The sequence below is a fragment of the Ranitomeya imitator genome, chromosome 1 (assembly GCF_032444005.1).
Source record: "Ranitomeya imitator isolate aRanImi1 chromosome 1, aRanImi1.pri, whole genome shotgun sequence".
Taxonomy (NCBI): Eukaryota; Metazoa; Chordata; class Amphibia; order Anura; family Dendrobatidae; genus Ranitomeya; species Ranitomeya imitator.
In genome coordinates, this window is record NC_091282.1 from 668,751,844 (window position 1) to 668,763,812 (window position 11,969).

At 43.5% G+C, this 11,969-nt stretch overlaps 1 long non-coding RNA gene across 1 annotated transcript; it reads right to left on the minus strand.

Annotated features, from left to right (window-relative positions):
• Positions 1–2,273: 2,273 nt before the first annotated feature.
• Positions 2,274–10,897, minus strand: LOC138658028 (uncharacterized). Its single transcript, XR_011317299.1, has 3 exons — positions 10,358–10,897; positions 3,170–3,220; positions 2,274–2,478 (listed from the first exon to the last, which is right to left on the minus strand). It is a non-coding gene; the product is annotated as an uncharacterized lncRNA (long non-coding RNA).
• Between the last annotated feature and the right edge of the window lie 1,072 nt (positions 10,898–11,969).

The window sequence follows — 11,969 nt, forward strand, 5'->3', positions numbered from 1 at the left end:
CCCTCAAGCTTTAAACATGCCTCAATCACACCTATCCTCAAAAAGCCCTCTCTTGACCCATCCTCTGTATCTAGCTATCGCCCTATATCACTTCTCCCCTTTGCCTCAAAACTACTGGAACAACATGTCCATCTTGAACTGTCCTCCCATCTATCTTCCTGCTCCTTCTTCGACCGCTTTCAATCAGGCTTCCAGTCACACCACTCCACTGAAACTGCCCTAACTAAGGTCACCAATGACCTATTAACCGCCAAGAGCAAACGACACTACTCTATCCTCCTCCTCCTGGACCTGTCCTCTGCCTTTGACACAGTGGACCATTCCCTGCTGCTGCAGACCCTCTCATCCCTTGGAATCACAGAATTGGCCCTATCCTGGATCTCATCATACCTAACTGACCGTACATTCAGCGTCTCCCACTCACACACCACCTCCTCACCTCGCCCCCTATCTGTCGGAGTCCCGCAAGGTTCAGTTCTAGGACCCCTGCTCCTCTCCATTTACACCTTTGGCCTGGGACAGCTCATAGAATCTCACGGCTTTCAGTATCATCTCTACGCTGACGACACACAGATCTACATCTCTGGACCAGATATCACCTCCCTACTAACCAGAATCCCTCAATGTCTGCTGTTTCATCCTTCTTCTCCACTAGATTTCTAAAACTTAACATGGACAAAACAGAATTCATCATCTTTCCCCCATCTCACACGACCTCCCCAACGAACCTATCCATTACAGTAAACGGCTGCCCGCTCTCCCCAGTCCCACAAGCCCGCTGTCTTGGGGTAATCCTTGACACTGATCTCTCCTTTAAACCACATATCCAAACCCTTTCCACTTCCTGCCGCCTCCAACTCAAAAATATTTCACGGATCCGCACATTCCTAAACCAAGAATCTGCAAAGACCCTAGTCCATGCCCTCATCATCTCCCGCCTTGACTACTGTAACCTCCTGCTCTGTGGCCTCCCCTCTAACAATCTATTCTAAACTCTGCTGCCCGACTAATCCACCTGTCCCCCCGCTATTCCCCGGCCTCTCCCCTCTGTCAATCCCTGCACTGGCTCCCCATCACCCAGAGACTCCAGTACAAAAGCCTAACCATGACATACAAAGCCATCCACAACCTGTCTCCTCCATACATCTGTGACCTCGTCTCCCGGTACTTTCCTGCACGCAACCTCCGATCCTCACAAGATCTCCTTCTCTACTCCCCTATTATCTCCTCTTCCCACAATCGCATACAAGATTTCTCTCGTGCATCCCCCATACTCTGGAATTCTCTACCACAACATATCAGACTCTCGCCTACCATCGAAACCTTCAAAAAGAACCTGAAGACCTTCTTCCGACAAGCCTACAACCTGCAGTAACCACCGATTGACCAAACCCGAAGAACCTGCGGAGACACCATCACGTGTTTCTCGACGCAAGCAGTGAATAGCCAGACCTTTCCCCGGGAAGGAACAACCACGGGAAGGGCAGCATCCTATGAAGGAAAGCCACCTATGCCAAGCATGGTATCCATCCACAGACAGCTGTTTCGGGGTTTTTGCCCCTCATCAGTGTGGAGTAGGAATCTGGCTTTTAGGAGCAGTGCCTAGTAAAAAGGCTATAAAGGCACAGATGATTGGCCTCGGGGAGACCAAAACATCCAACACCGCGGAGACACCATCACGTGTTTCTCAACGCAGTGATTCCAGTATAATGTAGTCGGTTCTGAATTGGCTCCAGCAAAATGGCGACCCCCACCTCCCCCCCCCCCCCCCCCCCGCATGCACACTGCGATCGCCTCTTGGAACTTTTACTGATGACTTCAACTATCCAGATGCGCATGTCTCTGACGTCAATCGGAGATTTCTCCATGACGTACGCTCCCAATGAGCGTTATATCTGAAAGATGAACTTTCAGGGGACCCACAGCACGCATGCAAACATGGCTGTGCGACTTAACTAAGCACGATATATAACACCGGCTTATGGGCATGGGTGTAAACACTTGTGAATGACACATTTGTTGGATCGTAGATAGATTAATCTGAGACCACAGAGAAAAATAGATCAAACTTGATTTATTCAAAACAACCAGTCATATCAGGGCACTTATCTAGAAAATAATATAAAATAATTCAGTACAGATATTAATGGACATATCTCCACAGTAACTGGTTGAATACAAAACAGAAGAGAATACATAACGAAGGCAATCTCATATCATGAAAACTCCATGAACATAAGGTAAACACATGTCCTGAAAGAAAAAAAAGGGGGGGAGGGGGGGAAAGAAAAGAAGGAAGGAGGAGATGAAACAAAAAAAGGGGGGAGGGGGAAGAGTGGGGGAGGAGATGAAAAAAAAGGTAGCAAAAGGTCACAGTGCAAATGTACCCCACACATGGGCACGGAAAAGGACACCCAGTTCCAGGTCCAAAAAAAGGAAGAAAAGCAATCCATCACCAATAGTGACCGCAGTAATAGCCTGTAAGGAAAGATAAATACCTGTATGTTGGTAACAAAGGAACTAAATAGGATAAAATAAGATAGATCCAAAAGGACAATGAGTACTAGAACAACCATGGCCCAGAAACAACAAAAAATAAGAAATAAAAGAATGTGGCAAGACGCCCTAACTAATTACCTGATAGTAGCAAATGGAGAGTGCGGACAACGCCGCTGCAAGGACCGGGTGTGACAGGAGACGGAAGAGCGCTATATTTATAAAGGGAATGACCTCAGGAACCGGAAGAGAAAGGTACAATAATACAGCCGTACGCTCCTGAGATAATGAAGCCCGCATGCGCAATGAAAATTGGCCGACGGAAGTGGGGCAAAGCGGTCTACAAACCGGTACCCAAGCATGAGGTAATGACAAAGCAAAGGTAGTTGAAGGGGCCGCATGCGCAATGCAGAGAAACTCCCGGAAGTGGGGCAGGGAAATAGCCAGCGGAGAAGTACGCAAGTTTGGGATATTAAAGAGCCCTGTACACATAACGATAGTGGCATGTCAACATAGGAAAGGATCCAAGTGTAATGAAAACGAATCTACATAGTAACATAGGAGAGGCTACACTGTATAAAGCAATATGCAAAGGAATAAAATGTAATTAGCTAAAGTAACAAAATCCGCAAGGAATATAGCAGAAAGGGAAATGAAGGAAAGCACCACAAACCTGTAGAGGATGATTAGAGCACCAAAAGGGTGATGGACCACCGGATCAGGTCTAAAAGACAAGAACAATCTTATTAAGTGCATAATAACACGTATATGAACCACATTACCACAGGATCACGTGATATACCCATATCAGGAAAATAACATATAAATAATAAATTATAAATTAAAACCTATATACATACATCCTAAAAGTAGATAAACATAAAAAGCAAGTCATAATGTATACAGAGACAACGAAATCTCTCAACCCTCCAATATACCACTGTGAAGCAGTCTATCCTCAATAGAATGTCTCATATTCCCTATTAAGGCCATATGGTTCTAGGGTTTGAAGAACATGAATCCAGTAGGCCTCCTTTTGTTTTAGTTTCAAAATTCTGTTACCGCCTCTTCTGGCTATCGGGACGCTGTCGATAACTTGATATCGAAGCTGTGATATGCTGTGATTATGGGCCGTAAAGTGAGCTGGTACTGGTAATAATAATTTTTTACACCTGATGGTTGATTTGTGTTGTGAAATGCGGTCCCGGATGTGCTGGGTAGTCTCGCCAACATATCCGAGACCGCATGGACACTTAATAAGATAAATGACATACGTGGAATCACAGCTAAAAAAACTACGAATAGGAAATCGTTTCCCTGATCTAGGGTGGGTGAATGTGTCGCCCCTAGTAATATTAGAACATTGAAGGCAATGTAAGCACGGAAATGTCCCCTTCCGTGCTGTTGCCAAAAAGGTTTGTTTCGTAATTAGTTTAGAACTACCAATATCGGCTGAAACCAAAAGGTTACGAAGATTGGGTGGTTTCTTATGACACATAAGGGGGGCAACTTGGAATTCAGGAATATTAGGATACGATGAACTCAGCAAAGGCCAGTGTTTACGTATCAGTCCCTGAAATATTGACGTAAAAGGATGATACGTATTGACAAATGCCATTCTATTAACTTTAGGTTCTGATGTGGTAGAGGATGAAGAATCCAAAGATAAATCCAAAAACCTGTCGGGATAACCACGATGACGAAACTTAGAGGCCATCTCGTCCAGTCTCACAGAACGTAACGCAGGATCAGAAACAATCCGATTAATCCTACTATATTGTGATTTAGGAAGAGAACGTTTTATGTGGCGAGGATGGCAACTAGTGAACAAAAGTAAACTATTCTTGTCGGTTGATTTGACATAAAGGTCAGTGGATAGGGTTCTATCCTCATTAATAATTACCAAAGTATCTAAGAAGGAGATGGATTTTTGGTCATAAAGAATGGAGAAGGTCAATTTGTCAACATAAGTGTTAATGGACTGATGAAAGGACTGAAGAGAGTCCAGGTCACCACACCATACAAGAAAAATGTCGTCAATGTATCTCTTCCAGGGTGGACAATACTGCTGGAAGAGTACATTAGTATAAATAAATTTAGATTCAAACTCAGCCATAAAGATGTTGGCATATGGGGGCGCAACATTACTACCCATTGCGGTACCATTCAATTGAATAAAAAACTCATCCTCAAAGAGAAAAAAGTTTTTTGTCAAAATCAATGTCAATAACGATCTACAGAAATCCTTCAAGTCTGCATGAAATTGGGTTGTATCATTCAAAAAGGTCTCGACAGCCTGAATCCCATTATGATTGTTGATATTGGTGTAAAGGCTATTAACATCCAACGTAACTAAATAGCACCCTACAGGTGCTGAATTGAAATTACGAATAGAGGACAAAATGTGATGTATCACGTAAGAAGGAGATAGAATCTTTTCAAGTACCATAGCGAGAGGAGAAAGTAAAGAGCCCGTGGAGGCCACTATGGGCCTCCCAGGGGGATTCGTGAGATTTTTGTGAATTTTGGGCAACGTATAAAGGACTGGGCAAATGGGGTGAGTGTTGACAAGAAAATCACTAAGTTTATTATCAATTACCCCTAATGAACAAAACCGGTGAGATAGAGTACGGATTTCTTTGGTTATTGCTGGCGTGGGATCATGTTTAATTCGAGGGTAAGTATCAGGGTCACTCAATTGGGAGCGTATTTCATTGACATAATAATGCCTGTCCATCACTACCACCACCCCGCCCTTATCGGCGGGTTTAACCCCTTAGCGACCACCGATACGCCTTTTAACGGCGGCCGCTAAGGGTACTTAAACCACAGCGCCGTTAATTAACGGCGCTGTGGAAAAAGTCCATAGCGCCCCCCAGAGGCCGATTTTCTCCGGGGTCTCGGCTGCCGAGGGTAGCCGAGACCCCAGAGAACATGATTCGGGGGGTTTTTAACCCACCCCGCATTTGCGATCGCCGGTAATTAACCGTTTACCGGCGATCGCAAAAAAAAAAAAAGCGATCTCTTTTTAATTTCTCTGTCCTCCGATGTGATCGCACATCGGAGGACAGAGAAAAGGGGTCCCAGGTGGCCCCCCAATACTCACCTAGCTCCCCCGATGCTCCTCGTGTCTCCCGGTGGGCGCCGCCATCTTCAAAATGGCGGGCGCATGCGCAGTGCGCCCGCCGGCCGGCACCGGGAGAATCTTTGGGGTCTCGGCTGCCGGGGGTAGCCGAGACCCCAAAGAGCACGATCGGGGTCGGTATTACCGACCCCTGTTTTGCGATCGCCGGTAATTAACTGTTTACCGGCGACCGCAAAAAAAAAAAAAAAAAAGTAAAGTGTAATTCTCTGTCCTCTGATGTGATCGCACATCAGAGGACAGAGAAATAGGGGGATTCGGGGACCCTAGCATACTCACCTAGGTCCCTGGATCCTCTTGCTGCTCCTCCTGGCCGCCGGCAGCAGAACATGGCGGACGCATGCCCAGTGCGCCCGCCATCTGTCTCCATCTGCCGGCCGGCAGGAGAACAGCAGTTGGTGCTAAAATTAGGGGTAGGGGTAGGGGTAGGGTTAGGGTTAGGGGTAGGGGTAGGGGTAGGGTTAGGGTTAGGTTAGGGGTAGGGTTAGGTTAGGGGTAGGGTTAGGTTAGGGGTAGGGTTAGGTTAGGGGTAGGGGTAGGGTTAGGTTAGGGGTAGGGCTAGGGTTAGGGCTAGGGTTGGGGCTAAATTTAGGGTTAGGGTTGGGGCTAAATTTAGGGTTAGGGTTGGGGCTAAACTTAGGGTTAGGCTTCTTTCACACTTACGTCGGTACGGGGCCGACGCAATGCGTTGGCCCGACATACCGACGCACGTTGTGAAAATTGTGCACAATGTGGGCAGCAGCTGTAGTTTTTCAACACATCCGCTGCCCAATCTATGTCCTGGGGAGGAGGGGGCGGAGTTACGGCCACGCATGCGCGGTCAGAAATGGCGGATGCGACGTACAAAAAAACGTTTCATTGAACGTTTTTTTGTGCCGACGCTCCGCCAAAACACAACTGATCCAGTGCACGACGGATGCGACGTGTGGCCATCCGTCACGATCCGTCGGCAATACAAGTCTATGGGCAAAAAACGCATCCTGCGGGCACATTTGCAGGATCCGTTTCTTGTCCAAAACGACGGATTGCGACGGAATGCCAAACGACGCAAGTGTGAAAGTAGCCCTAGGGCTAGGGTTAGGGTTGGGGCTAAAGTTAGGGCTAGGGTTGGGGCTAAAGTTAGGGTTAGAGCTGGGATTAGGGTTAGGGTTTGGATTAGGGTTGGTATTAGGGTTAGGGTTGGCATTAGGGTTACGCTTGGGATTAGGGTTAGGTTTGGGATTAGGGTTAAGGTTAGGGTTGTGATTAGGGGTGTATTGGGATTAGGGTTAGGTTTGAGGTTAGGGTTGAGATTAGGATTAGGGGTGTGTTGGATTTAGGGTTTTGATTAGGGTTATGGTTAGGGTTGACATTAGGGTTGTTTTGGGGTAAGGGTTGTGATTATGGTTAGGGTTAGTGATTAGGATTATGGATGAGGTTGGGATTAGGGTTAGGGGTGTGTTGGGGTTAGGGTTGGAGCTAGAATTGGGGGGTTTCCACTGTTTAGGTACATCAGGGGGTCTCCAAACACGACAGCCAATTTTGCGCTCAAAAAGTCAAATGGTGCTCCCTCCCTTCTGAGCTCTGCCGTGCGCCCAAACAGTGGGTTACCCCCACATATGGGGCATCAGTGTACTCCGGATAAATTGGACAACAACTTCTGGGGTCCAATTTCTCTTGTTACCCTTGTGAAAATAAAAACTTGGGGGCTACAAAATCTTTTTTGTGAAAAAAAAAATATTTTTTATTTTCACGACTCTGCATTCTAAACTTCTGTGAAGCACTTGGGCATTCAAAGTTCTCACCACACATCTAGATAAGTTCCTTGGGGGGTCTAGTTTCCAAAATGGGGTCACTTGTGGGGGGTTACTACAGTTTAGGTACATCAGGGGCTCTGCAATCGCAACATAATGCCCACAGACCATTCTATCAAAGTCTGCATTCCAAAAAGGCGCTCCTTCCCTTCCGAGCTCTGCCGTGCGCCCAAACAGTGGTTTACCCCCACATATGGCGCATCAGCGTACTCGGGATAAATTGGACAACAACTATTGCAGTCCAATTTCTCCTGTTACCCTTGTGAAAATAAAAACTTGGGGGCTACAATATCTTTTTTGTGGAAAAAAAAATATTTTATATTTTCACGAATCTGCATTCTAAACTTCTGTGAAGCACTTGGGCATTCAAAGTTCTCACCACACATCTAGATAAGTTCCTTGGGGGGTCTAGTTTCCAAAATGGGGTCACTTGTGGAGGGTTTCTACTGGTTAGGTACATCAGGGGCTCTGCAAACGCAACATAATACCCGCAGACCATTCTATCAAAGTCTGCATTCCAAAACGGCGCTCCTTCCTTCCGAGCTCTGCCGTGCGCCCAAACAGTGGTTTACCCCCACATATGGGGTACCAGCATACTCAGGACAAATTGGACAACAACTTTTGGGGTCCAATTTCTCTTGTTACCCTTGTGAAAATAAAAATTTGGTGGCTAAAAAATCTTTTTTGTGGAAAAAAAAAATATTTTTTATTTTCACGGCTCTGCATTATAAACTTCTGTGATGCACTTGGGCATTCAAGGTTCTCACCACACATCTAGATAAGTTCCTTGGGGGGTCTAGTTTCCAAAATGGGGTCACTTGTGGGGGATTTCTACTGTTTAGGCACATCAGGGGCTCTTCAAACGCGACATGGCGTCCGATCTCAATTCCAGCCAATTCTACATTGAAAAAGTAAAACGGCACTCTTTCTCTTCCAAGCTCTGCGGTGCGCCCAAACAGTGGTTTACCCCCACATATTGGGTATCGACGTACTCAGGAGAAATTGCACAACAACTTTTGTGGTCTAATTTCTCCTGTTACCCTTGTGAAAATAAAAATTTGTGGGCAAAAAGATCATTTTTGTAGAAAAAATGCAATTTTTTTTTTTTCACGGCTCTACGTTATAAACTTCTGTGAAGCACATGGGGGTTCAAAGTGCTCGCCACACATCTAGATAAGTTCCTTAAGGGGTCTAGTTTCCAAAATGGTGTCACTTGTGGGGGGTTTCCACTGTTTAGGCACATCAGGGGCTCTCCAAACGCGACATGGCGTCCAATCTCAATTCCAGCCAATTCTACATTGAAAAAGTAAAACGGCACTCCTTCTCTTCCAAGCTCTGCGGTGCGCCCTAACAGTTGTTTACCCCCACATATTGGGTATCAGCGTACTCAGGAGAAATTGCACAACAACTTTTGTGGTCTAATTTCTCCTGTTACCCTTGTGAAAATAAGAATTTGTGGGCGAAAAGATCATTTTTGTGTAAACAAAAGCGATTTTTTATTTTCACGGCTCTACGTTATAAACTTCTGTGAAGCACTTGGGGGTTCAAAGTGCTCAGGGGTCTAGTTTCCAAAATGGTGTCACTTGTGGGGAGTTTCCACTGTTTAGGTACATCAGGGGCTCTCTAAATGTGACATGGTGTCCGATCTCAATTCCAGCCAATTCTGCATTGAAAAAGTCAAACGGCGCTCCTTCACTTCTAAGTTCTGCGGTGCGCTCTAACAGTGGTTTACCCCCACATATGGGGTATTGGCGTATTCAGGAGAAATTGCATAACAAAATTTATGGTTACATTTCTGTTTTTACACTTGTGAAAATAAAAAAAATGGTTCTGAATTAAGATGTTTGCAAAAAAAAGTTAAATGTTCATTTTTTCCTTCCACATTGTTTCAGTTCCTGTGAAGCACGTAAAGGGTTAATAAACTTCTTGAATGTGGTTTTGAGAACCTTGAGGGGTGTAGTTTTTAGAATGGTGTCACACTTCATTATTTTCTATCATATAGACCCCTCAAAATAACTTCAAATGTGATGTGGTCCCTAAAAAAAAATGGTGTTGTAAAAATGAGAAATTGCTGGTCAACTTTTAACCCTTATAACTCCCTAACAAAAAAAAATTTTGTTTCCAAAATTGTGCTGATGTAAAGTAGACATGTGGGAAATGTTATTTATTAACTATTTTTCATGACATATCTCTCTGATTTAAGGGCATAAAAATACAAAGTTTGAAAATTGCAAAATTTTAAAAATTTTCGCCATATTTCCGTTTTTTTCATAAATAATCGCAAGTAATATCGAAGAAATGTTACCACTACCATGAAGTACAATATGTCACGAAAAAACAATCTCAGAATCAGCGGGATCCGTTGAAGCGTTCCAGAGTTATAACCTCATAAAGTGACAGTGGTCAGAATTGCAAAAATTGGCCTGGTCATTAAGTACCAAATTGGCTCTGTCACTAAGGGGTTAACTGCCAGTTGTTTATTCGATCGCAGACTGTTAATGGCTAGCTTCTCAGTTCTAGACATATTATTTCTGATATGAAGATGACCTTGTTGTATATCTGTCAATTTTTGATGTACATCTTTCTTAACAAGAGAAATGAAAGTCTCTACAGGATGATATGTCCTAGGTGGAGAGAAAGTACTGCGCTGACTCAAATTCAATTTTTTAAGAGAGAGTGTAGAGCTATCAGCCATATTATCTATATTACTATCAGTAATAGTAGTGGATAATGGGGATGATGGTATTATACCTGCGAAGTGTACCTTTAGACGTAGGGATCTAAAGAACCGATTAAGTTCTTGATCTAGGATAAAATCATTGAATGGAGGGGTAGGGCAAAATGATAGGCCCTTTTGTAAGACCTGTAGTTCCATGGAATACAGTATATGTGAAGAAATGTTATACACAAGTTGATCACTTGATACCTGAGAACGAGTCTGCATCCGTGTAGATGAGGGTTCAGTCCCGGGGGGATTCTGTCTGTTTCCTCTAGACCTAGAATTCCGTCCACGTCCCTGATAGGAACGAAAGGATGAACGAGAACCGTCACTTTCTGAGCCAGATGAATAAGAGGAATTCCAGCATCTGGATGGTCTTCGTTCAGTAGTCTCCATATTTCTATTCGTCCACCTGTACACTTCACCGCGTTGAATCGTCTGTGTCACGAATAAATTTGAGTCGTTTGCGTTCCTGGAGTTGCGATTGGAATTCCGCCATCGTCTTATCCGTTTGGGTTTTAATTTTATTAAACTGATCCTGAGATAAAGTATTGCGAAGCTGCGATTCAATACTAGAAATCTCATTTTCAATAAGAGGAATTTCTTTATGTAGATAATCCACCGTCAAAAGAATAAGGTCCATGGAACATTTATTTAAGATGGCTTCAAATTTCTCACAAAAATCTGTTTTCTCTGAAAAGAGAGTGGGTCTGAGAGAGACACGAAGGCCCCTCGGTATACGCTGATTCTTATGATACTCGACGAGTGTAACATAATGTAATTGTAATGCAGTCTTTCTTCTGTACACTCTGTCAAGATCACGAGTCTTGAGTTGATCAGCCGGAGTATGTAAAAATTGGCTCGGTATATTTACTTGGGCAATAATAGATTCTGCTTCTGATTGATTATATGATACAACCAAAGAAGAACATATAAGGAAGTTACACGCCCAATATAAAAATTCAAACAAATTTTATTAATATATTATAACATTAACATACATATAAATATAATTATAAAAAGGAACACAGACAAAGACACTGCCAACACGGGCATGTACCAAGAATAAGCACCATACAATATAAACAGATGTTCAGTATACGTAGAAAACAGCCACTGTCATAAATAAATTCACCATTGATATATCCAATAGAGGTGACATAGATCAACGTGCATAAATAAATGCTACAAGACTATACCAACATATTTAAATAAAAATATACGAGCAAAGAATGCTTCATAAAATTTAGTTAAAGCGTGTATACACAATACAAGGTTTATCCTGGCTACGTCTACAAAAAGTGCTAGATGTTCAAAGTGCTTAGTGCCTCTATCAACATGGCAGTGTCTTTGTCTGTGTTCCTTTTTATAATTATATTTATATGTATGTTAATGTTATAATATATTAATAAAATTTGTTTGAATTTTTATATTGGGCGTGTAACTTCCTTATATGTTCTTCTTTGGTTGTATTGATATTGGAAGTGCCATATATCTAGGCCTAGTGCTTTTTCCTTCATTTCCCTTTCTGCTATATTCCTTGTGGATTTTGTTACTTTAGCTAATTACATTTTATTCCTTTGCATATTGCTTTATACAGTGTAGCCTCTCCTATGTTACTATGTAGATTCGTTTTCATTACACTTGGATCCTTTCCTATGTTGACATGCCACTATCGTTATGTGTACAGGGCTCTTTAATATCCCAAACTTGCGTACTTCTCCGCTGGCTATTTCCCTGCCCCACTTCCGGGAGTTTCTCTGCATTGCGCATGCGGCCCCTTCAACTACCTTGGCTTTGTCATTACCTCACACTTGGG